This window comes from Silurus aristotelis (genome assembly GCF_946808225.1).
Source record: "Silurus aristotelis genome assembly, chromosome: 8".
Lineage (NCBI taxonomy): Eukaryota > Metazoa > Chordata > Actinopteri > Siluriformes > Siluridae > Silurus > Silurus aristotelis.
This window is the reverse complement of record NC_139581.1, coordinates 12,175,175-12,202,238: the sequence shown is the minus strand read 5'-3', so window position 1 is coordinate 12,202,238 and position 27,064 is coordinate 12,175,175. Positions and strand designations below refer to the sequence as shown.

The 27,064-nt window shown below is 38.6% G+C and overlaps 1 protein-coding gene across 14 annotated transcripts in view; it reads right to left on the bottom strand.

The window, feature by feature from the left end:
* tenm4 (teneurin transmembrane protein 4) overlaps positions 1-20,776 on the bottom strand; it is a 205,271-nt gene extending 184,495 nt beyond the window's left edge. For 6 of the 14 annotated variants that reach the window (XM_083548343.1, XM_083548349.1, XM_083548350.1 and 3 more), the window contains exon 1: positions 20,193-20,670. The gene's annotated coding sequence lies outside the window, so the exon portion shown is untranslated. Of the gene's footprint in view, positions 1-20,192 lie in introns of all 14 variants that reach the window. The other 8 variants (XM_083548345.1, XM_083548346.1, XM_083548344.1 and 5 more) reach the window with 2 other exon arrangements.
* Between the last annotated feature and the right edge of the window lie 6,288 nt (positions 20,777-27,064).

The following is a 27,064-nucleotide window of genomic DNA, read 5'->3' as shown; positions in this document are numbered from 1 at the left end:
AAATCGCTCCAGTCCCATTTATTATATTATTAGCTCCATCCTGATTCTGACTTTGTGCTTCTCGTGATTTAAAAGTCAACCGTGTGACCAAAACAAACACAAATACACCGGGGGTAAGATTAATCTCTTCCGCGAGTCAGCCATATTACTGTGATTTATCTCTCTTCCCCAATGACCACATCCTTAATATTTAATTTCGAACATGAATTAGTGTGCAGAAAATATGCTTCAGGGTTGCAGATAACGTGCTCTAGTACCTAAGAAGTACTTTTAGGTAAAACTGGGATTGTGTACTACTCGTGAACACTGCGCCACTGAGTCACTGCAAAACGCAACAAATCAAATTACTGGTTATGTAGCACAATGAGACAGCAATTCACAAACCTGCCTGTGCCTTATGTGTTACTGTAACTGTATTTTTATTTATTAGATATATAAGACTCAAAAATTAAGCCAGCTTACAAGGAACCTAAACTTACAATCTTTCAAAGAACAAATCAGTATTTCCATTATCTTTCTTTCTTTTTCTTTTGATTGTATACACATTAACATTATCCCATCCAATTTCAATATCACGCAATGTGGCGTCCCTTATACTGGTTCTAATTCCAATTACTGCATATATTGCAAGTGCTTGTATTTTACATTTCACTCAACATTTTCCCTGAAGTCTCCAATGAATCTTCTGCTCCTGGTATATATTTTTAGCAAGCTGAAATAAAGAAGTGGCTTTGAATTAATATTAATAAGCCCATTACTAAACTCATTTTGTGCCTGGCATTTTTATTAGTCAATTTTGGAAAATTTCAAGGAAATGGATTTTTGACACAAATCTAGTCACACCAGGGATTTCTCAATTCTTTACATGAGCCTGGTGTAGTTGTGTGTGGAGTGGGGTGTGTGGCGTGGGGTGTGTTTGGGGGGGGGGGGGGTGTTGCTGGATAAAATTAGCTAACAAATGAGAAATGGGTCAGAGAGATGTGAAACATTTATATATCACCCCTCTTCACACCTAAGTCATTAAATGACACAGTAATGGTGGATATAAGTGGGGCTCCAGGCATGTAATTTTGTTTCTGTTTAATACACACCTACAATACTGGTACTGTACTTGTTCAAAATGATGTGAGCAGTTACTGATGTACCTTTGGATCTAACATTATGAATAAAAATGATGCAGATTGAAGCAAATACTCCTTCAAAAAAAGGAGCAGCACAATGCATCTTAGTAAAACAGAACGCACAGCATACCAAACCTCAAGGATTACAATTAGTAAAACCTTAAATCAAGTCAAGTCAAGTTTATTTCTAAAGCACTTTTCACAACAGACATTGTCTCAAAGCAGCTTTACGGAATTTAACAGTTAAGGTGAACAATGTGTATTTATCCCTGATGAGCAGCCATGGCGACTGTGGCAAGGAAAAACTCCCTTAGATGTAATGAGGAAGAAACCTTGAGAGGAACCAGATTAAAAATGGGAACCATCCTAATTTGGGTGATATCAAGAAAATAAATGCAAGGGCATGGTACAGAGAAGTTAATTTGAAAAAAATTAATAAAAAAGGCAAAATTTTTAACTGTGTGAGCAAACGTTCAGGTGTTCCTACTGAAGTGGCCATTAAGTGTACTTCTTCATATTCTGAATCATCTTAGATGCAGTCAGTCCTCATCATTTGCAGGTTTAAATGCTAATTTTCACGTGATTTTTTTCACATGTAAACGTAAAGTCATAAATTCATAATCATTAAATTAACATTAAATGCAAATGTGTGTGTGTTAGCCTACATTGTTGGAACTATATAAAGCATACTGCTGTAGTACAGCTTGTTTTTGTTTTTTCATGTGTAAAATATGAAAAATGTAAAATTTTATATTCGTAGCTTCTTTAGTTCTATGAGGAAAGTTATGCTTTGTCCTTTTCTTTCAGCTTTACATTTAAAATATTAGTTTTTCCCCAAAAAATATCGACTAGACTTTGCTTTTTAAAGTCATTCATGTCCAGAATTAATCTACGCAATTCCTCTATGCTTTTGTAAAACTTTTCTATTAATTGTGTTGAACTAAATTCAATACGGTTGATGCAAATTTATGCAAACGTAATTGATATTAACCTTCTAAAACAAGGTTTCACCTTCTAAAACAAAAAATGAAAAGAGAAGAAAAGAAAAGCGCTGTGCTGTTTTAGATCTCTGTACATGTGACGTGTGTATGTAATGTTCTAGCACTGGAAATGAAATGAAGGTTGCTTATGTTTGAGGTTCTGATTTGGCTGAAGTTGTTGGAATGCTTGATGCACATGATTGAGCTGCGATGCTTGGTGGGCTGACTTTTGCTAACGTGGGGCTTGTGGTTCCTGCTAAAACAGCAGTTAAAGGCAGACACGATTTATGTTACGTCTGTCCTTCATACTCTGTCCAAGGTAGGACAAAAATTACTGCACTAACAGATAGTTGCTACATGATGACATGATTTGTCAACACTCTCCTTTTATGCTGAACAAAGGAAGGGGAAAATGCTCCGGTTTCTGTTTAACCACAAGGGCAGTCTGCACATTTAGATTCTCTATAACTTAGATTTACACAAACTCCATGAGAAGTACTAGAGGACGAATTTTTTTTTTAATGCTTACAAAACTCTCAACAATGGAAAAAAAAACCCCCAACAAAAATAGTGATATTAAATGAATGAAACATATATTTGAATCTCTTACAAAGAACGCACTAAGCAGCAGGAAGCATTCTACAGAATGGAAAAGACAAACTTTCTTAACTCTATGTTAATATAAGAAGTAGCGCTGCTTTCCTCTTGGCTAAAATGTTGCAAACATGAGGCTTCAGGAAGATAAAAATAAGTTCAATCTACTGCATTTGTCAATTAATTAACACCCTAATGTAGAAGCTTGAGCAAACTCCAAAACATCAATGAGGTGCGATTTTGCACCTTGTCACACAGAACTCATCGTTCTAATCCAACTTGCATTGAATCATTCAATTACAAAAGCCCGAACAAACAGCAGCCTTACTCAAGCAACGTCCAATGACGAGCAAATCCACTCTGACTTTAACTTTAAATCTAGAACAAACCTCCTATACTGCCATCAGATAAACTCATTACATACTTACACATGCTCTGAAACCTTTTAAAAGATTATCTGGAAGAAGGAATATTTTACATCTGTTCACTTTACTCTGTGACAACTACAATTAAGAGTTACAAGCCTACTAGGATGGAAAAGCAGTAGTATTTCATCTTAATCCGGCAGAAAGGGTCACAACAAACAAGCATTCCAAGTCGTCGACATGTTAGTGCAGGTTCTGTCATGCCACGTTTTTCTGTATCCACTTTATGCTTTAGAAAATGTCCACTCATACTTTTTCATCTTTCCTACTTTTATAAACCACTAAAGGACAACTTCAGAATGATGTCCACATTTGATGAGCTGCGCATTTGAGGATCTAAAGCGTCTGTTACGTATCTAAATGTCCTGTCACCAGAACAAATTCCTTATGTGTATTAAAATATTATTCTATACTACCACTCAATAATAGTTTAGTGTTTATTATTACCAATAATTCATAAACAACAATTTTTTTTTGTTAAATTAAAACCATTCGAGGTCTTTTTTATCATCATCATCACCATCATCATCATCATCATCATCATCATCCTCTTTTTTTTCTTCTTTCCCACATTATTATTATTATTAGTAGTAGTAGTAGTAGTAGTAGTAGTAGTAGTAGTAGTAGTAGTAGTATTAATAATATTACTAATACTATTATTTATTATTACTATACTATGAACATTAATAATTGGACAAAAGTATTAGGACACCTGACTTTTCCAGATATATTTGCTTTTTTTCCCCAAAAAGTTACCACATAGTTGACAGCACACAATTGTATATGATGTAAAGGAACGGATTATTACTTTTACAATTTTCGTTTTACTTGAACTGTGAGGCCCAAACATGATCCAGCATGATAGTTCTCCTGTGCAAAGTGCAGGCTCCATGAAGATATGGTTTAAAATGGCGTTGGAATGGAAGATTGTGAATGGCCTGCTAAAGAGCCGTGACCTGAACCCTGTGATCACAAATCTCTACAAACACACTCTACAATGTAAAGGGACATCAGCCCAGAAGAGTGGGAACAGCAAAAGGGGACTGTGGAATGTGGAGTTCAGAAAGCACATACAAACTTTTACGGTCAGGTGTCCACAAAATTTAGTTCATACAGTGTATATTAATATTTTGAATATTTTTACACCATAAAACTATGTAACACAGTAAAAAGATAGAAACCTAAAGAATCAGAAGGAACACATTGATTTCGAATAAGCTGCTTGTTACTGTAAATACAAGTGAATGAATAGTATAACTAAAATTGTAGATCATATAGTCGGAAAAGCTGACCTACAACAATACGATATTCATATCATAATGCCATGTTGTTTTTTTCTGCTATTTCGTGTTGTAGATGAAAGATTACTACAGAAAACCGCACACGCATGAAGCAAAACCCCACCGACGCTCGTGCACTCAATTCCCAAGAGTCAGGCATTAACAAAATAAGGTTGAACCAAATGGGAACAAAAGGCGAGTGGTTAAAGCAACTGAATGCCCAAGCTGGTGGGAGCCATTAAACGCCTCAGTACTCACACCCGGAGCCCAATGTGCACGCTGCATTTTCCTGGTCAGTTCAAAGGCACTTAGAGGGCCTGACATTATTTTGCAAAGAAAAACGAAGCACCAAAACAGAAGCTCGCTCTTCTTTTAAAGGTTATTTCTCCACTCAGGGATCGTTCTCTCTGCGCAGAAAAAAAAGAAGATAAACTCTTGTGACAGCCACCGATGCATTATGTATGGCCGGGTTTTTAATAGTCCGTTCTGTGCTAGTGAGACATAATTATGCAGTCCGATACGTCTGTGTGTGAGACTTATGCACGTCATGCATTTATAAATGAGTGGTATATAAGATGCTTAGCAAAACATTGAAATGCTGCTCGTTACCTAATCAACAGCACTGGAATGAGTGATTAAGTGATTGCATATGTATGGTGCAAAAGTGTTTAATGTATTCTCCATATTACATCAGCTGATTAGCTGCGGCAATGTGACTGATACATTAAGAGCTTAATGTACAATAACAGATTTGTTACTATTAGCGTGCTATAGAAATCCAGGTAGTGGGTATTTGGATTCTAGAATGACATGAAACTTTCCATCCTTGCAGTTCTTTACATGAAAAGGTCGGAGGGAACCAAAGCACACTTGTTCGAAGGACTCTTTTGAAGTGTTAGGGAAAGCAGCCTATACATCAACTTCTTCTTTCCCTTTTTAGGTCAGCGGCTCAGGGTGCCATTTCAGAAGGGAATCATGAAATTGGGCTGGAAATGAGACATGTCGCTAAATGTCAACTCGTCCTCTCCCCCATCACAGCTTGACATGCAGAACTACAGCCGGCGACACGGGCCAAATTTGCCGAGCTACCTTCCAGGCAAGCTTGTGGGCCTGATTAATATTTATAGAAGAACAGCTTAAGGGCAGCCCCCTTGAGAGCTATCACTCCACTTTGCTGCCTAATGCTCACAAAATATATTGACAAGTCTCTCACAGCTCTCTCCGCCACAGGCCCGTATGCCTTTGGAGCCGAGTGAAACACTTGCACTCAGCTGAGTTTGAAAATCGAGGCCGCTTTGGTGGGAAAACGAATAGCCGAGTGTGTATGCCACCGGCTGGCTGCTTCAACAATCCCTTCTGCTTGATCGTCTAATGAGATCTCTGCTTTGAATACAAAAAAATATTTTCCTTTCCTTTTTTCCACTAATGGATTGGTTCAAAAACTAGGCAAAGCAAAATGGTGTTTGTTCTTACTTTTTGAACTTAAGTAAACAAGCCATAATGGATTTGTAAATGTCAACTGTTCACGCAAAGTTTTTATACTTGAACTTCATGAGTTTTCCTTCAAAACAAGAAACTAATTTCCACCGATTTCATGTTGCATTTTATACAGCGGATTAACAAATAGTTCTAAAACCACTTTTCAATAATAGTAATACAATAAAACCTGAATATGTCTAGGTAATCAGATGCTACCCACTTTACGAACATTCAGTTTACGAAGTGTCACGGATACGAACAAACCTGTCCTCAAAGGGAAATTTGTTTGGAGTCTAAAAAATTCTAAACGGAGAGCCGCCGCTGGCTAGTTGTCGACCATAACCAGTCTACATGATGCGCACTGGACTCGGGCGAATTAATTATTTTAAATTAATTTTTTTAATTATAAATTTTTTTTCTTTTTTATTACTTAATACAAAATATTGTATACAGTCGTTAGGAACGTAACTCGCTTGGAAGGTAGGGAGCGTCTGTAGTCCATTTCCTACACAAAACAAATCAAACATGTTTAATTGAAATGCTTCCTTTGTCAAACAAACTCTTTTACATAACAGATTTTCAACGGCCAGCCCTGGATCTGAACACAATCAAATTAATGAGAGGCAGAAAATAAGTTCTAGCGAGACAAACAAGCTAGCAAAGGACTAAAGAAAATGAATGCCTGTTAACTGCTTGGTGGGATAGATGGGGAAATCACTGGCACTCAACTATTAGTGACACCTCAATGAAGATAAAGGTGTGTTATATAATGCCTGAGTGTAGCTCTGAGAACCATTACAGAGGAAGGACTATGTTTTGTTTGTGGGTAAACAGAGTTTGGCATTGGGAGGACAGCTAGCAAGTGTGAAAGAGAAGCAAAACGTGTGTGTGTGTGTGTGTGTGTGTGTGTGTGTGTGTGTGTGTGTGTGTGTGTGTGTGTGTGTGTGTGTGTGTGTGTTGGTGAAGGCTTAGTATGTAAAATCATTCCCAGAAATCTGCTACGCTGCAGTGTTTAGTTCAAAACACACCTGGTCCTAATATTAAGATGCAGCTTAAGGACTTAATTAACTGAGATGTGTGTGTATGTGTGTGTCTTGGGTTAGAACTGAAATGAATTCGACAGGAAGGTCTTCAGGAGTTGGGCATTCCTGGTTAAGCAGATTAAGAGTGATCAGAGTATGTACGCAGAGCCCAGAGAGATCACTGACACACCTGGAGCTAGTTTACACCGTAGCAGATATGCTGCTTTAAAACACATTTGGAAACTCACATTAAACTTGCCATATAAAAAGTTCACTTTCAGTAAGAGGACAAGATGACAACATTTAGACTAAGATAAAGGTCAGAAAAAGAGTATATTTAGTTTTGGACAGCTTTTATGAACCATTACTAGCCTATATACCACTGTGCTGTTGGATCTGAAGGGGATGATAAGTCTTCTATAAAAGCACAGCCATGACTGAAGGTCCAGTTGCACTCTAAGATATTTGAAGCTGCTGCGATAGAAACAGATTTAAACACAACTGAAAGATAACCTTTGTTCCAAAATGTTGTACAAGTTGTCAAGGAAATACTTTGTTTCATTTTCTGAAAAAGTTTAATTTATAAAACTTTAAATTGTCCAGACAATTAAAGTTAATAATGTGATATAAGATCACCTCAATTAATGAGCTTATTGTGTTTAACAGTTTATAACTTAAATCACTACAATAGAGATATTTATACACTCTTAATGCTCCTTCATCATTGTTTCCATAGCATCAACAAATTCGATAAGCTTCATTCTCCAAAGCAAATCATAAACTGATTTAAAATGGTGCGCATGCAAGCTGTGTTTACAGAAAGAAAAAAGACGTCCTATCTTTGTCATGTTCAACAATGTTAAACGTATAAACCAGAAATCGTTTAAAATATCATGCATAATATGGTTATCAAAAAATAAATAAATAAAAAAATGAAATATGCAGAATTTTAAAGCACGCTAGTAGACAATATAGTAGGACGTGTTTTTTTTTCTTTTCTTTCAGATCTACACCAAGACTCAGTAAACAAAACACCAAGGTAAAAGTCGACTGTGACCTCAACTTAATAAGCAGCTCCTCCACGTTATAATAACCACAGAGAGACCACAGTCGTATCATCTTGTTGGCTCACAAGACCAAAACATGGAAATTCCCAGATCAAAGTTCACCTGCATGAACATGAACAGCATGAACAAAAACAGCTTTCATTTCCCGTCATTTACTTTCCCTTTCAGAGTTTTTCCAGTGGACAAATTTTATTCCCATTCTATTACATATCACATTAATACAGTGGTAATATATACCACTAGTCACATTACAAGGAAAAAAGCTGTCCTGTGAAATGAGCAAACAAAATGAGCACAGAAGCTGCATAGTAGACGTGTGCTAAAATCTACAACTCTTCATAATAATTAGATTTCACATTAGATCCTAGTGATCAGCGAAACACCTTTAATTTTCACACCTTTAATCCTGCAGTTCTCACACCCACGATAAGAACACACTGAATAATACAATATTTATACAGTTATTTTTATAACCTGGATAATAATAATACTGCACACTATTTTACCATTACTATTAGAATTTTAATTCATTCCTGTAGAACTAAAATACAAAAAAATTTCAATCTACGGTACTTTTTAATATAAGATATAAGATATACTTCTGACACACTACTGACAATCTCCAAATATTACACACTGCAATAATAAACACTTCAAAATGTTATCGCTGCGGCTGTATTTTTACATTTACATTTACGCCATTTAGCAGACCCCCTTATCCAGAGCTACGTGCAGAAGTGCTTTGAGTCTCTATTAATGAATAAATCAACACTGGTCCACGAGACTACAAACTTAAAATGTAAGATCCTTGACGATCTATCAGCCTACGACTATGGATTTATTTTTTAATAAATATACACAAAGACAAAGTAAACTTAGAAAAGTGCTTGTTTAAGTGATTCAGGAAGAGGTAGGTCTCCACCTTTCACTTGAAGTTATTTTGTTCATAGATCAAATTGTGATTTGTCAAAAATATTTATAGAAAAATCGCAAAAGTCCAGAAATATAATATGATTAGGTACAACTTTAAATTAGGGTCCTCATATCTACTTAAACTGACTGCACTGGGTTAAATTAACAATACAACAAACTTCAGCTTCAAGAAATCATTATTGGCATTAACCTTAAATACAAAGTAAATGAACACATCAACTGACGTTTGCTTAAATAATAAATAATGCTCGAGTGGTGGCGGTATCGTCTATGGCAAAATAATAGACCCACATGAAATAGCTTCAAATTTAATTACACTTATAAGTGATTGAATTTAGATTTCGAAATGTAAATATTAAAACTTGTTTTTCAGCCTCGGGTCAAAATTCTCCCCCACAAATGTTCATGCTGGTGTTGCTTCAGATTGAACAATGTGGCCGTAATTTAACTCTCACTAATGGAACATATGTGAAAGCAGATGTTGATTATGTGAGTTATTTGTTATGTATTTTGTTAAATGTTAATTTATGTTGTACAGTTCGTTAACTAGTGTGTTAAATTGTGTTGAAATTATTTATTAAATACTGAATGTTTAAACGTTTTCAAGCAAATAAAGTTCCAAGTGAGCTTAAAAAAGTGATAAAATTTCACTAGCTACTAGCATGACTCTACTCTACTTCTCAACTCTAGTTGAAGCAACAGATGTTTTTTGGAAGGAGCTTTGTGTAGCTGGATGGAAATGAGAGGTCCGTACAGCTCCACCCATTTAATGGTTAGCGACAGTTTTTTTCCAAAAATTCTACCTAATGCACATTTAAGGCATTTAGATGCCATTATCCAGAGTGACTTCATATTATCTCATTTATACAACTGAGCAGTTAAGGGCCATACTCAAAGGCCCAGAAGTGGCAGCTTGGTGATGCTGGGAAGTGACTCATGACCATTTGAAGTCCAAACTCATCACCAATAAGCTACCACTTCCCACAATACAGATTTCTAGTTCAGAACTTTCTACTGACAAAGTCAAGTCAAGATTATTTCTATAGCACTTTTCACAACGGACATTGTCTCAAAGCAGCTCTACAGAATTTAGGGGTTAACAAAATTTAAGAGTTCAACAGAATTTTTAAGTTAAAGAGGTTTTAAGAGTTAACAGAATTTAAGAGTTAAACAGAATTTAAGAGTTAAGGTGAGCAATGTGTATTTATCCCTGATGAGCAAGCCATGGCAACGGTGGCGAGAAAAAACTCCAACACAAGTCGAAAAAGATGCATTATATGGACATAAGTACTGGGCGACTTCTCCAGCCATATGTGGTTCTTCCCCAAACTGTTACCACAAAAATTGAGGCACAAAATTGTAAAGGATGTCTTTGAACTTGGAGACCTAAACCTGTCCCAGCCCCTGTTCACAAAACGAGCTCCATGGTTTACATGGATAGGAGTGAAAGATCTTGATTGGCCTGCTATAGAGCTCTGACCTCAACCATATTGAATGTCTCTGGAATGAACTGGAATGCTGACTGCACCCATGATTCCTCACACTACACCAGTACCTGACTTTACTAAGGCCATTGTAGCTGAATGGGCACAAATCTCCACAACTACATACCAAAATGTAGTGGTATTATCTTTCCAGAAGAGTGGCGGTTATTATAACAGCAAATGGGGATTAAATGTGGAATGTTCAAGAATCAATCACGAATTGTATTATCAGGCTACCACAAACGTTCATCCATACAATATTTCAAACTGTGCTACCTACTGATAGTTACAGGAACCTTAATATAAAGCTTCACTAATCATTATAATGTGTGATGATGTTTTATAATTTTAATGGATTTTTTAATTTAAGACTCATATCTTTCTTTATCCACCTAAATCACCTCTATCACTAGTCAGTGTAATGAGTTTTATCAGTGCTAACTCTGGCAAAGCCTTCCTTAGACATCTACATTTAAAGCCTTGAGATCGCTTAATTCCAGTTACATCCCTTAGCTCCTTTCAGACAATAGTCTCCTTTTTTTTTTGGCTTTACTCAACTCCCTCAACCTAGATGATGCCTGAGTGTGTTTACTCACCCCACAGCCATTGTCCATACATCCTCCTTTTCATTTTCATTCCTCAACCTCCAAGCTAATTCAATTTTCGGTGTAACGACTACCTGTAATTATTCGCAAGCTCTGCACGGACTCTCTGGCTGAGTGCGCCCGCTTTATTTGACGGTGCCCTTGCATGGAGGCCAAATTCCAGAGTAAGCGCTTTAATTGTGGGACCTTAATTGCTGTTGTATTAGAGGGCTTAGCAGGTCTTTCATTTCAGAGTCCGTTTTGCCTCTTGAAGTGCTTTGCCTTTGATACGCACAAATGAGTAGACAGTGCGTGGAGGAGGAGAGCTACGGTGGGAGATCTGCAACAGGAAAAACACTGATGACGTCAAGATACAAAAGACTTATTCGCTCTTTGTATCCCCCCTACACATACACACATCTCTTTTTCAATCACTCATCCTGTAAAAGCATGGGCTCTCTTCCCCCTCGGGTCGCTTTGTGAGCAAGACGAGTGGAAAGTGCTGCAAACAAAGCAATCAATTGGACAACCAGTATGTCCTCGAATAAAACAAAGAAAAACTCGGCTTAAACAGGACACAGTTCTCTGGCATTTAGAAACATTCCGGGGGCTACAAAAGATAGCATTTGTTTCACGCTGGTATTTTTTCATCTTGATAAAAAATTGTTCTTTGTGTGAAATCAAATTGGCAGTCAAAATTTTACACAAAGTTTTAGATCAGAACCTCGCAACAGCACAAGGGCAAATATTAGACAAACTTTTTTCTTTCCCTGTATCATTCATCAATCTTTCTACATCCTTTCAGCTTTAAAGCCATTATCTACTGTTTTATCATTGTACCACTATATTATTTAGTCAATATCCATATTTTAACAAGTCTAAAATTACACAATCATCTGCTTTCGAAAAGAAAAAAAAAATAATTTCCTACGCCACTGGTACGACCGCCACTGTGACATTCAAGCACAGCCTTCACTTCCAGCATCCTTTCACCTGCAAATCACCAGGGCCTAATTACCAGCAAATTATCTGCCATTTCACCATCTTGCATAAGATTACTGGCCACATGATGAAACGCCACGGGGGAGACGGATCAGAGGTGAGCGACCCGTACATGCAGAAAATGTGGAATCACTCTTTTATTCGGATGATGCTGATGGACACGACGGGCTGACAGACGAAACCTGAAATTGGAGCCTTTAAACAAAATAAGTGTGGCTTATTATTGCTTTCTAAACTACCTCCAGAGGGCTGGACTCTAATTTCCTCAACTGACTGCTCTCAGTTTCTCACTCTCTTTCATTGTATTTAGCATTTTCTATGCATGCCTTTCCACCACTTCCCCTATTTTCCTTGTATGCCTTCACATTTCTTACTCTATTTTTCCCTCTCTCTCTCAATCTCTCTCTCCATATCGCTCTTCCACTCTGTCTACTTTTCTGTCCCTAGAGCCTTCTTTTTGTCACAGGACAGAGTAAGTTTCATCAGCTACTCAAGCTTTCTTTCTTTCGCTCACTCTCTCTCTCTCTATCCCTGAGCCGTTGTTACAGCATGGCCGCTGGTGCTCTGGCGAGTCTCTCCAAATAGCAGCCACTGAAGAATATTCATCTGTTCGTCCCATGATGCAACGTCAAATTTACGACGTGAGGGCAGTCCAAAGGGTTTTTCTCCTGTTGCGGTGGAATTGCACAAATCGTGTCAAAGCAATGATATTAATGTTTACATTTTCAAGTAGTTTTCTATACTTATAATATGTTTCCTTTACAAATGATGCAACCGACACATGAACAGCATGCAATTAAAATGAAAAACTATACACGAGTAAAGCGAAAGCAGACAGCCAGCACGCTGAAAACGTAGAAAAGCATTCAAGATTATGAGAGAAGCATCCTTGGCTGTAAACTTTCTTCTTTTTATGCTTCTTATTAACTTTTACAAAACAATTATTTTTAGCCATGCCACTTTAAATTGTACACCTGTACACCTTCTGATTTATGAAATCAGCCAATCATCTGAAAAAAGCGTAATACATACAATGTTGACTTCAAACGTCAGAATGAGGAAAAGATCTAAAAAAGATCTCAGTGCAGATTTGACAGTGGCATGTTTGTTATAGCCACCATGTTTGTTTTATGCATTAAAATTTCCTGGGATTTTCACACACAGCATTACAGAGAATTGTGTAGAAATAAAACGTCCAGTGAGTCGGTACGTCAGTCAAAAATGCCTTGCTTTTGAGTGAAATCAAAGAAGAATCGTTTGAGCTGAACCCATAATCACTCTACACCCGTTATGAGCAGAAAAGCATCTCAGAACAAGCGAGATGTCAATCCTTTAGGATTGACTACAACAGCAGAAGTCCACATCAGTAACCACTCCTGTCAGCCAAGAACCAGAATCTGAGGCTACAGTAGGCACAGCCTGATCAAAACTGGACAGCTGAAAACCACACAATGCTTTTCTTCAGCTGTCATTCTTTTTCTGCGTATAATTCATAATGAATGGATGACAGATGATGAAGCTGCAGGTAGGTATATGGAAACGCTGACAAATCCAGGAAAAGTGCAGCGCAAATGTGTCATATAAATCCACAATCTGTCGTGGTGAACAGTTATAAATTATGTTAGATGTGTTCAAATGTTATCTTTTAAGTGTTATACTGAGAAAAGGAACCACATCTCATAGCTAACGTTTGTTGCATTTTATGAGGACGAAAAAATGTTGCTTGCTTTAGCAATGACAGCTACATGAACATAAAATGTCCTTCAGTGTGACTGTACTGACTAGATGAGAAGGAAACTGTCAGTTTTCTGACTAAATAAAACTTTGTAAATGTAAATAAAACTTTGTAAACCTTGTAAATGAGAAGAACACTTTTCACTTTTATTTGTTCAACCACTTTTTGTCAGTACATACAATGATTTTTTTTTTTTTATCTTTTTTTGTTTTCACCTTTTCTATAAAAGTTAGTTAAAGCACGTCCAAACGTTTGACTGTATATGCTGAGATTTTTTTTATTAATTTTTTTACGTTTAAGCAACTGAATCCACTGAATCTGTATTGTTTGATTATAATATTCATGCCCAGACAGCACATTACAAGTGTCTGCCTCTCAGACACTCAATGCAGTGCTATAAATCTTCTCTTATGGTTCCTAATTGACAGCGCTTGGCTACCGGAGAAAGGGCGTTAGACCGGTAAAGCCACAGCATTTTTTATAACTGCTAGCGCATTTCCTCCATTAGTCCAGACTACACAGATAATTGTAATCGTAATGGCTATGTAATAATGCCTTGGTTACGGACATTACTCCAGCAGATCTACGAGAGCCGTAAGCGAACCAGACGGCCTGTCTGTCTAGGTGCGAAGCGTTATTCCACACTCGTACACTCCACTGGATATATATGAGGCGTGTTAAAGTTTGTGACAGTAAATTAAGCTGCGGTGACAAAAAGCTGAAATCCGAGTCTCGCGCGCCGAGATCATGATTAGGTTCCCGTGGCTTATGCGAATCATCACAGAAATTGCTACATGTGTAGTGTGAAATGGAGGACACAATGGACATTCTGTTAGTGACCGCTCAGGAGGGGAACATGAGCCCTCTTGCTCTCTTGAAAGTGGCTCGAGTATGTATTGTCGCCCCCCCCCCTTTCCTGAAGCTACTTCGGTGGCTGATTCTGCCTCGTATTGCCAATGAGCAGGATGGGAGTAAAAGGGCCCCATTCATTGCGTGGGTCACCCGACATCTCTCCAGCGGAGGGAAAGAAAAGAATCAATATGATTCAAAGATGCTTATTAAACCCTAGCCTGTGCATCTGAAGAAAGAAAAAAAGAAACGCGTCCTGTGTTGACATAAAACATGAAGTTGAACCCGCTATATTTGAAGAAATGTATAAGGTTTAGTCATGCCTGTTCATTTCATGTTCAAACTTTCTCAGAAGTTCTCCAGCATTGTTGGAATCGGATTCTTTGCAGAACCATGTGTTTTTAACCACAAAAAAAAACAAAAAACCTTTTTTCGACTTTTCGTTTGTTTGTTTGCTTTATTTAATCCCCATAGTAATGCACATTACCGGATTCCATACCTCAATTGTTTGGTTTCAAAACAATGTACAATTTTAGTCAGCTTTTAACTTAATCTGTCAAATTATTTCACATTATTATTTGCCAGAAGTTTCTTGAAAACACAGGAAGCTGAAAAACAACTTCAATCCCAAACACTTCTAGTTTTCCTGGAACTAGTGTTGAAGATTCTGTGTTCGCTTGTGCCCAGCTGAACTTATGGTGATAATTCGACACCGGGGATTGTGTGACTGACGTGAGAGAGTCCACAGGGCAGTAAACTCATGGGATCAAGAAGGGCACATGCTTCAGGGCTCATGCTTTAGGTGTACCACAATAGAGTCAGAGGCCTGAAAGCTAAGTGCTGCCTCCTTATTAAAGCGCAAAAAACATAAAGGGCATTCATCATCTTTCCAATGTGTATAGCGTCCCGCCGTGTCGAAAAACACCTCCATCGGATTCCATTTACGCCGTGTCCGTGCACGATAGGAATAAGGTCGTTTGCAGGCCATGTGGTGCATTAGCATGTTTAAACAAAGCACACAATGCATGTGAAGGATAAAGTGAGAACTAGGCGCTGACCCCACTCGTTGGCCGGGAGTGTTATCACCGCTAACGGCAAATAGAAGTTAATTGATTAATTATTCTGTTTAAAGGATCTACCGCTTTCAGCTGTCAAGCAACCACGAGCAATAACTCTTCCTGGGCTTTTATGTATTCCACGCATCACCCGCCATCCCTGATTGATTAAACTAAACTAAACAAACCGCTTCGACTTCAATTTCACACCTTCACTCATCTACATTTATCAAAGTGTTCTATTCAAATCGTGAGCAACGACAAACAAAAACTGTAATCCATATTACGGGAAAACAAGCCAAGTGTGTCCTCCATATCCACAGAAATAAGAACAAATGATCCCTGGGAATGCTGTTGTGTGCTGTGCACGAATCAGTAAACATGTGCTAGAGGAGCCAAGGGTCTACCTGGCTGGAAGTGTATAGGAGGTGGGCACGTCCTGTGAAAAAGGCCCTCTCCAAGGTCATTTGGATGTAAATGTGGCAGCTGCTGATCCTGAGCCGTGCTTTCAGAATGCACAATGTCTAAGTCCTAAGTCCAAGTCTATGTGAGGGACAAGCTTTTCTTCTTCACCAACTGGTTGGGGGGGGTGGAAAAATGTGCCTCTCGTATACGAGGCCTGAATTGCATTTTGCCCAACAGCCGCATTTAGAAGAGAATGGTGCAAAGCTTTGACAGCTGCATAACTCCACTAAGAATGTGTCTACTTGAATGAAAATTTCCCTGAGATTATGCAAGTTTCATTTGATAAAAAGACAGAAAGAGAAAACAAGAGAGAGAGGAATATCCTTCTCTGAGCAGATCTCAAGACACTTCAGTGTTCTGGTGACCAGTCACCGTTCAGTGCATCTGAAAATAAAGATGACTACTGGTTTTTTTTTTTTTTCGTTGCTTCCAGCTCTTGGTTACAATAAAATGTTATCTCGATAGGATGCTATTAGTCCTTCGTGCGATAAATCACTGTGTGACAGACTGCAGTTTCGACTAAGCATAATGCTCCAGGCATGTGAATACAGCGCCCTCTCCCCTCTCACATCTCTCAAGTCTGTGGATAAAGAGCGAGAGGGTCGGCTGAGTTTTTAAAGCTCGCTTAATGCATTAATGGAAAAAGCGTGACGATGATGTATGTCATGTCTGATCAGACACACGTTATAAGTCGCCTCTGATGTGTTGGCATGGCGTAATTCCCCCTAAATAAAACGAGGAGCAAATGAAGCGTTGTTAAAGAGGCTAAATTACATTTAGAGCCATTCATTCAATCGTTCCCTTTTCTTCCTATCATTAGGCCTTGACACAGACTGCAAAAATAAAGGAGGCCAACAGTGATGTATTGTTTTGACTGAGCTTTCGTAAGACTACAATTAGCAAAACCTAATTACCACAATTAAACAAGACCTTATTTGATAATTAACAATCTAAGCTGTTGGGTGTTTTTTATATTCCCTCCGGCAAAATTCCACTGGAAATCTTATTTAAGGGAAAGTCTATTTATAATTATGATGCAAATTCAAAATAACCAGCCAACATTTTAAGAAGATTTAACAGAAAAGTCTTTCCTTCTCATTCTTAACTACTTTCGTTTCTTTTTGGACACAAGACACCTGAATAAGGAGCAGCCAGACCTGCATAGTTGCCCTGACCTCGGAAGAAAAGAGGCATTTTCCCAGCTCATAAACCATCGCTATCATTAAGCCTGTGCAATATCAAATACCTGCCTCCGTTAAGTGTTCTATGATTACAGATTACATGCAAGATCTTTCAGAGATGAGGTCTGAAAGCTTTTAGATATTAACCACGAACAAATAACATAAAACAGTCGAATGAATAAACAGGTGGCTGTTGGGCAAACTGCTGTGTGGCATTGTCCTTTATGAACAACTGTGGGTTTTACTGAGCAGTTGGGCATTGTTTTAAATCAGGGTAATCACATGTCTGGGTGGTATTTATAGCACTATAAACTTACTTACAATAAAAGCTTAATTACCTTAGCAGAAAGCCCAAACACCAAGGGTCACACCAATTTTCCAATTGATCCGCCATAGGGTTGTGAGTGCACATGAGGTCACAGTTGTAATGCGCTTTATTGATCTTGCCTTGCATGTATGCCCTGCTTTATAACTATACAAACCACATCCACTTGTGATATAATCATTCGCCTTTTGCTTCTCTATCCAACTTTTCTTATGCTAGACTCGGCAGCGCTGAAGGATTCGACTTCACCGAAATGAGGAAGCTGATGAGAGTTCGGATTACTTTCTTCACAAGCTGATGAAAGATCACGCTGCTTTGTTCCTGAAAAATTTGATGGGCTTAAGCAACACGTGTCCTGTGGGATACTTCATCAGAATGCAGGCTGTGGGTTAAAAAAAATAATACTAACCACTGTGAGCTTAGTTTGAGATTTAAAGGTGTGAGATTAAAAGAAAAAAAAGCTAAGATTAAATTATGTACCATTGGGAAGATGTGTGAAACATTTGAAAAGGGAAGAAAAGAAAAGAAAAACAGTGGGGTTCTCACTTCAGCTCTATCACACTAGGTTTCAGTGAAGTTCTACCAGCAAAACCACCTCCAAACAGCCGGTCGCTAAAAGCAGTGATCAAATGGTTGTGGCACTGCAGGGATGAAAGACCCAGCAGGGGTGCAATTGTCGACTGCTTTAATAGGAGGGAGAAGCAACAAAAGGACAATGAGCCACACTTCCCCATACTCTGGCTGTCCACTTTCCAGTGAAGCCTCCTCCTTCCCTCAGTAACTGTAAACTCTCTGCAATTATTGCATGAGAGACTCCGAGTCCCCACTGAAAGCCTCACCAGAGAGCTGAGGCAGTTCGCTGTACTGCCTTTATCACTGTTTTTCGTCTCCGAAGGCCTCCAACAAGATGGGAGTTTTATGAGATGTCGCATCAGAAACAGCATATGAAAAAAGCAAGTTTGGACTTTTGCACTTTTCCTTAGGTCAGATCTTACACATATTTGGAAGAAGCTTTCATGAGAACATGAACGTGAGTCTGTTGTACCTATGAAACGCCAATATAACTTACCTCTATACACTATTCTTTGTCATGGGTGAATTAGTTGCGGAATGATGAGAACCGAATATGCTTAATACAAAACGAAAGAAAAAAACATATGGAGAAAGAGTAAGGCATTGAGGGAGAGATAACAAAGGGGGCTCTCTCTTTGCTTTGTTTCCTTTTCATTGCCTAACGATCGGCTCTTCTTTGTTCCTACGTGCTCATCAACTTGGACCAACAACAAGAAAGGTCAGCCTCTACACTGACCCACCAACTTCAGACTCATTTATTGCTATTACCCCTAGTGCTTCATGCAAAACCTCAGACCTCAATCCAGCTATTCAATCATTTGGGCCTCACTACAGCCAGCGGGAGCTACTTGTGATTTTCGGAGCGCCCCAGCACTCCATCCTGAACAGCCAGAGGAGGCTGATTTGCATTCCACACAAGTGTCCGTTTAGGGAAATAGTAGCTCAAGAAAAGTTTTCTTATGCATGCAGCCTGTGGGGCATTTTAGAACTGACTTTTGGATTTCGGGCCCAATAGTGTTCAGCTACAGGCTTAACCATGGCTGACAGAAAGAGTAATACATGCAGTGCACAGCAAAAAAAAAAAAAACACCAGAGCAGGTTTTTCCTCTAAAGCTTTGCACGACTTGTTTTTTTCATTACAGCATCCCTGTTCATTTATTATTTTTTCCACAACAATACAGGTTATTGCAAACTTTTTAATATTAACCCATTACCACTATCTCACCCCATACACACTTTCACATATAATCTCCAAAATTCCCCAGAAAAGAAATCGTGCTGCAAAATGAGCATGTCGAATCCGTGAAGATGATACGCTTTTATGACATGATCTTGTTTGCATCGACTTCTTCTCATCTATTCGCGTAGGCAGTGCAGATGGAGGAAGCGCGTGATATGAGCTGCACATTGCAGCGGTTTAACAGGAAAGCAGGCACGCGCATATAAAAACGAGAAATCAGCGCTGCGTTTCTAGAAATAAAAACATTTTGTTTTTGGCTTTTTTTATGTCTTAATCCTCTAAAGCATGCACCAGTAAGGTGATTGTATTTATGCATTTACTGTTACTCGCAATATTACTATTATTTGATTGCCAGCCTCGATTGATTTGCCGTGTGGGCGGTGCACGCGCAACCCCAAGCACACCAATGCATGGCCCTTTGGACTAACCAAAGAGCTCAAATCAGCTATAATTACAGTCATTATGATTTATTCTATTTCTAATCATTCAATGAGAGCAACTTTTTTTATCCATCACATTGTGCTGGAGCTCGAGCTGCAGCCCCAGAGCAAGCAATCTCAATCCTATGTGTGGATGTGTTGGATTGTGAGTGCACTAAAGCTCTTAGGTGTGATCCCCAGTTTAGTTAAGTGTACTAACCAAAAATTTATAATAATAATAATAATAATAATAATAATAATAATAATAATAATAATAATAATAATAATAATAAAACCAGTGCGCTGCGTGATTCTCCTTTGCACTGCGTGCGTTTGCAGCACCACGCACTTTCAAGTGAAGGAAAAATGAGAAGCTCACCATTCTGGAGGCAGATCCGCGTTTAAGCCGTAGCGATGTCCAAATCTCTTATTCTTTCTATCTTGATTATTTTTTGTGCTTTCTCTCAATGAGTGCAGGATGCGCTGGATTTACCACTCGCACGTCGTCTCCCATGAGAGAATTAACACGAGGTGAAGCGTCCAGTGCGCAGCGGCATCATTTCGGAGGAGAGACACTCAGAGTGCTGGAGAGAGTCCGGATTGGATGGGCAATAGCACAGAAAGAGCAGCAGAATAAACGCTGTAACAATGCGATCTGAATTTAAAAAAAATCAAGGAACGGAAGGAAAAAGAAAATGGACCCGAGATGGAAAGATGCAGCTACTGCCGCGTTATCCTACGTGTGCAGGATACAGGATACGGACGGTGCGAAAGGCGGCGGGGAAACGCCGGAGCGCGACTTCACAGCGGCCCCGTGCAAGCCAGAGCCGGCGCGTACCATGTGGGAGAGCGTGTGGAGGGGTGCGTTTCGTGTTGGGTCGTGCGAGGGCGGTGGAGAGAGAGAGAGAGAGAGAGAGAGAGAGAGAGAGAGAGAGAGAGAGAGAGAGAGCTCCGGCTACTCATGAGTATAAGCGGACACTCTTCCACCATAGGAGGCGTACTACTGTAGCCCTCCTCAGTGTTCCGTAGGGGTTTGGGATGTAGTCACATTGTTGGCACACAAGACCACAGCACAAAGACTGTGCATTGTGGCTGCGTCCTAAATCTAACAACACCTCAAGATTGTGCATCTTTCCCCCCCAAAATTTCATATTTAATGTTTTTGGATATACCTCCACCCATATAGTTCAGAATGCTTGTGGTGAAAATGATCATCCTGACATTATTTATCATGCTTTCATTTATAACAGTTGTAAATTTAGGGCACTTGGCAGATGCCTTTATCCAGAGCAACTTACATTTATATCATTTATACAACTGAGCAATTGAGGGCCTTGCTCAAGGGCCCAGCATTAGCAGCTTGGTGGAGCTGGAATTTGAACTCACAGCTGTTTGATCAAAAGTCCAAGATACTAACCACTGAGCTACTAATTCCATCTGAGACACCAGAAGACAATCCTGAAATCTCAGTGTAGAAACCCTTGGTCCTAAAGCTACCTATACAACGTTTGTGACAAATCTTGAAACTTGAAAAGTCAAGTTGATAGAGAGCTGGCGACTTCTTTTAACATGACTGACAGCCACCATTGACCACAGAAGTGGGTGTACCCATTGATAATGAGAAACAGATGAGAAACCTAATATTTTATGCAAATCTAGATTAACCTGGTGCAGTGACTTCTAATGGGAGAGAAGACAGTAGAGCGCACATTATCCACCCTTGCTGGGTGTGTAACCAGCTGATAAAAGTACTTTCTACTTTCACTGGCTTAACTTTCTGAGACTGGTGACTTGTGATGATTTCATGTGTAAATGTAGCTTATGTGGCATCCAGCTAGGAGCCAGTTACAACCAGCACTCATTTCATACAGGCTACATAATTCATACCTATTCATTACAGAACATGTTTAATACATTTGAAAGAGATTTATGCCTTAAGCGTTTCTTTGATATGCTCTATTGCCATTACAAAAGTATATACTAAACACTGAAGTATGAAGTATAGTGGAGCAGTGGGTATTGTTGCAGGTTCACATGCAGCGCTAGAGGTCACAAGTTCAATCCTGAGCTCAGGTTACTGCCTGTGTGAAGTTTCACACATTTTCAATCTGAAAATCTAAACCAGTTTCCTCAGAGTTCTCCGGTTTCCTCCCACCTCCTATTAAAACTTGCAAGTATGTGGTTTGGCCACTCTAAATTGCCCCTAGGTGTAAATGTGTGTCATTGGTGTTCGAAGAGGTGGTAGTAGCTCAGTGGTTAAGGCATTGTACTTTGGATTGGAAAGTCAACAAGGTAAAATCCCAGCACCACCAAGTTACCACTGCTTGGCCCTTGGGCAGGACTCTTAACCCCCACCTGGTTATTGCTCTGGATAAGGGCATCTGCCAAATGCCATAAATGTAAGATTGATTGGTTACCCCCTGAGTGGGGTATTTCAACTACATGCCCAGTGTTTTTCAGGCAGGCTCTGGATACCACAAAACCCTGACCAAGATAAAGCATTTTTATTAAAAAAATTAATAAAGAATGAATTCATTCCCAATCATTTCTTTTCATTTGAAACACAATCAATTCTGATGTAATAATTGTTTGTTTTTTTTAAACTGTATTAAGATAATGCAAATCCCCAATCACCTGTTGAAATATCACAATTAAAATTTAAAAAGATTTGTGTATAAATAAAGATGGTCAACCAGTCTGACCATCTTTATTTATACACAAATAAAGAAAGATAGTCAACCAGTCTGACCAGCTCAGCCTGTGTATTGGCTAAACTAGATTTCTTTATCATTTAACATGCATGTGTTCATTTTTTTCTTATGTACTGTATACACAAAATTCTTTTGAATATTTTACTTTTCCTATCTTTTCCAATCTAAGGCAAACACTACACAGGAAACTAGGGAGGTGGTAGCTCAGTGGTTAAGGCTCTGGGCTACTGATCAGGTCAGTGTTCAAGCCCTGGTATTACCAAGCTGCCACGCTTGGGGCCCTTGAGCAAGGCCCATAACCCTCTGTGCTTCAGGGGTGCTGTAACATGGCTGACCCTACACTCTGACCCCAGCTTCCTAACATTGCTGGGATATGTGAAGAAAGAAACTCACTGTGACAAATATAAAGTACCTTTCTTTACCTTATATACAAGTATTATACTACTTCATGAAAATTGCTTCTGGGAAAAAATTCTGAAAGCCCCAAGGTTTCATATTCATTCAGAACAGTTAGAGGATTTTATCTGTCCATTCAACAAGGGGGTCAATAAAAAATAGCAAAGCATGATTTATGAAAGCCCTTGTTACAGGGTTGTTTGTTCAATTAAAATGACAGTGATAAGAATGTTGTCATTTTCTAATACACTAAAGATATTTGAGTTTAGGAGCATTAAAAACATCATATGAATATCAGATCATATATCCTATGAATTAGAATAGCAGCTTTCATTTCTTGATGTTTACATTTAGAGAACTTACACTTAGATGAGCAATAGTATAGAAATAATATAACAGACTTTGTAAATTAAAGTAAACAACATTTATCATTTGGATGCATATCCCAACTTACCAACTAAACCAAGCCTGGGGGCTCAATGGCATCATCAAACTGTTGCATTCTTCTTTTGTGATCTTTTACAGACTTGAACTGCTGCTTCTTCCAGTTTGTGTTTGTTTTAGGTGCTCCTCTATTCAGACTCCTCTTCAGGAGTTGGGTTAGGTCTGGTGACTGACTTGGCCAATCTAAAAGCTTTCCACTGTTCCCCCCCTCTGATGAAGTCTTTTGTTGTGTTGGCAGCATGTTTTGGTTCTCTTTCTAGCTGTACAATTGGGTTGCTCTTAATTAAATTAGATTATTTTGTCTGTAAATTGGCAGACAAAATGTTTCTGTAGGCATCTGAATTATTCTGCCTATGCATAATGAGTTGCATTATTTCAGCAAAGATGCTTGACCAATGAGATCATATTTTGTATTATAAGCAGCTTCTTGCTTTCTCCACACTTTGGCCTTTTCATCACTTTAGTCGAGGTCAGTCTTGGTTCTTGAGTGGTTTGTCTCTTGTGGTGCGACCTCTATATTTCTGCTCTCAAAGTTTTTAACAGATGGTGCATTGAGATACTTTCAATCCTGCCCTCTGGAGGTTGTTGGTTTATATATATATATATATATATATATATATATATATATATATATATATATATATATATATATATATATATATATATATATATTTATATATACACACACTAAAAAAAGTGGGTACATACATTTCAGCAACCATTTTAGTATATCTTCTCAAGGGAGAATACTATAGAAATGAAACTTGGATGTATTCAAGATTAGTCAATGTGCAGCTTAAATGGCCATATAGATTTATAATCCTCTGAAAATAACCCAACATACAGCCATTATTGTTAAAAATAGCTGTTAACAAAAGTGAGTACACCTTAAGTGAAAACAGCTGTATGTCCTTTAACCATGCAAAGCCACCAGTTCCTATTTATAATATTCATGTTTTTGTCTGCTTGACAGGATCATACAAATTTGTGTATCATGTGTTAGAGCAGATAAAATTTGGGGCTTTGAATGCAATTCTCTCATACTGACCACTGGATGTTCAACATGGTACCTCATGGCAAAGAATTCATTGAGGATTTAAGAATTAGAATTGTTGCTCTCCACAAAGATGATAAAGAAGATCGGGAGCACCCTGAAACTGAGTTACAATACAGTGGTCAATGTCATACAGAGGTTTTCCAAGATGGTTTTCACTCAGAACAGGCCTTGCATGGGTCAAAGCATCAAATAAGTTAAGTCCTCGTGCTGTGCCTCAGGTGCAAAAGCTGGCTTCACAAAATAGACGCATGAGTGCTTCTGCATTGCTTTAGAGGAAGGTCCACTTGTCAGTGCTAAGACCATACGCCACACACTGCAACCAGTCTGTTGGCATACCCGTCGTCCCAGAAGGAAGCTGCTTCTGAAGCTGGCTCACAAGAAAGCCCACAAACAGTTTGCTGAAGACAACCTGTCCAAGAGCATGAATTTCTGGAAACGTCCTGTGGTCTAATGAGACTAAGATAAACTTGTTTGGCTCAGATGGTGCCAAGCATGTGTAAAGATGTCCTGGTGAGGAGTAACAAGAAATTGTGTCTTGCCTACAGTCAAGCATAGTGGTGGTAGTGTCTAGGTCTGGAGCTGCATGGGTGCTGCTGGTACTGGGGAGCTGTGGGTCATTGAGGAAAACATGGATTCCAACATGTACTGTGACATTCTAAAGCAGAACCTAATGCTCTCCCTTTAGAAACTTAAATGGCAGTTTTCCAACATTAAAACGACCCCAAACAAACCACCAAGATGACAACTGCCTTGCTGAAGGTGAAGGTAATGGAGTGGCCAAGTATGTCTCCAGACCTGAACAGTATTGAGCACCTGTGAGGCATCCTCAAGCAGAAGGTGGAGAAGCCCCATGTGTCTAACATCTAACAATGACAATCTTGACTTAAGCCTCTTGAACTTTGCTCAGGTCATGTTAGAATTACTTTTTACAACTCAAAATTTTAAATGTAGCTAGCTGTTATTCTTAGTACCACAACCTTATTTTCATAGGAAAAATTCTCCACTGATCTGACCTGAATGGGAGGAGGAGTGTATGTATGCAGATGATGTATAAAAAGAAAATAATAATAATCATGTCATTGTGTGATGGTCCACTTTCCTAAACTACAGCTATTTACATTTTTTTATTAATTAATTTAAGAATGTTTTACATTCACGTTTTTTTTTATCTATTTATGGTTACATTAAATGCTCCTGTTAGCACTTATCTTATAATATCTATAAATAGTTATATTTTTTATAATCCGTTGTAACATACAGTATGAAGTGCATCTATAAATACAAAGATTACAATCACCCCATCAAATCTTGTTTTGTTTTTTTTGAAAATGGTGTGGAAATGCAAATGTTATTATCCAATAAACTGGCACTGAATGAGTAACTCAAATGAAAATTGTTGTAAAAATATGTTCACAGCCTCATTAGCCTTCTGGTGGTGTGTTTTGCGCACTGGTCCTGTCATTCAGAAGCTTCCTTCCATGATGCAAATCATGTATATACATCAGGGCCAGCAAGGCCTTCTCTTCAGAAAAATCACTGACTTAGATTTTAATATATTTTTGTCCATGAAAATGTCTAAAATTATTCTCATTAGTCTATTATATTCATTTCATAGTGTTTCTTTCTGGACACTGCTTTTAGGAGAGTCTGTTTATGTTAGAGTTTCTATCCAATCAGATTTTATCCATCACATCACGTGTTGCCGAGTTCAGAGGAATTTGCATAGAGCCTTTAGAAACAGCAGTGCGAGCGCAGGTAGTGTACAGTACAAGTTGCTTAAAGCTGTTGCTTTAGCCAATCAGATTTCAAGTTTACGGCACTAGGGCTATCCAGCAGTTACACAATAACCTCTGCTTTTTCACGTCCTTTGATTGGATGGTCAGAGGGTGCATGAGTCACAGCTCGAGGTAAATATACCTTGAAAATAGGTATGAGGATAATATCGATGCTTGATGCTAGAGATGATGTATGTGGAGGTGCAGCTATGGCTGCAGTGTAAGGAGACTTGTTGAATTGTATTTATTGGGTATTTTGCATAATAAGGTTATTAAGAGGTGGGTAGGTTCAGGTATGACACCACTGAAGGCCTAGGTGTGAAATATACATATATAGATATATACATGTATTCATATATACAGTATGTAGGATGTAAAAAGTAAAACATAAACACATTGCCTGGTAAACTTTCAGAAAAACAGCACTATTTTAAAGAAGTGTTAATAAAGGATGTACTCTGCCCATGTTTGGCTGAGCAATTTAGTTTGGCTTACAGATCAAGCATCTGAACTGCGTAATCTCTCCCTCACATTAAGTTCATTTTAAACAGCTCCATTTGAGATCGTCACCGAGCAACTCTACTTGACTGGGTTTACTGAGGAAATCTCAGCATGTGTTTTTCTACAACCCCTGCTAAAACCTTTGACACTAGGAGTTTGAAGATTAGGCAGACACAGAACCTTCATGTTGTCCCACCTGACATTTCCTTTGTCGGGGTCACAGCATTTAAATGAGGTCTGCCACAAAACTCATGCCTGTGTCAAGCGCTTTCTCTTTTTCTCTACTCCTTCACAAGGCATAAAGAATGTTCAAGGATCCCTATCCCACCAAGTGTGTTTGGTTACCCTGAGAACAAGGCAGAGGCCA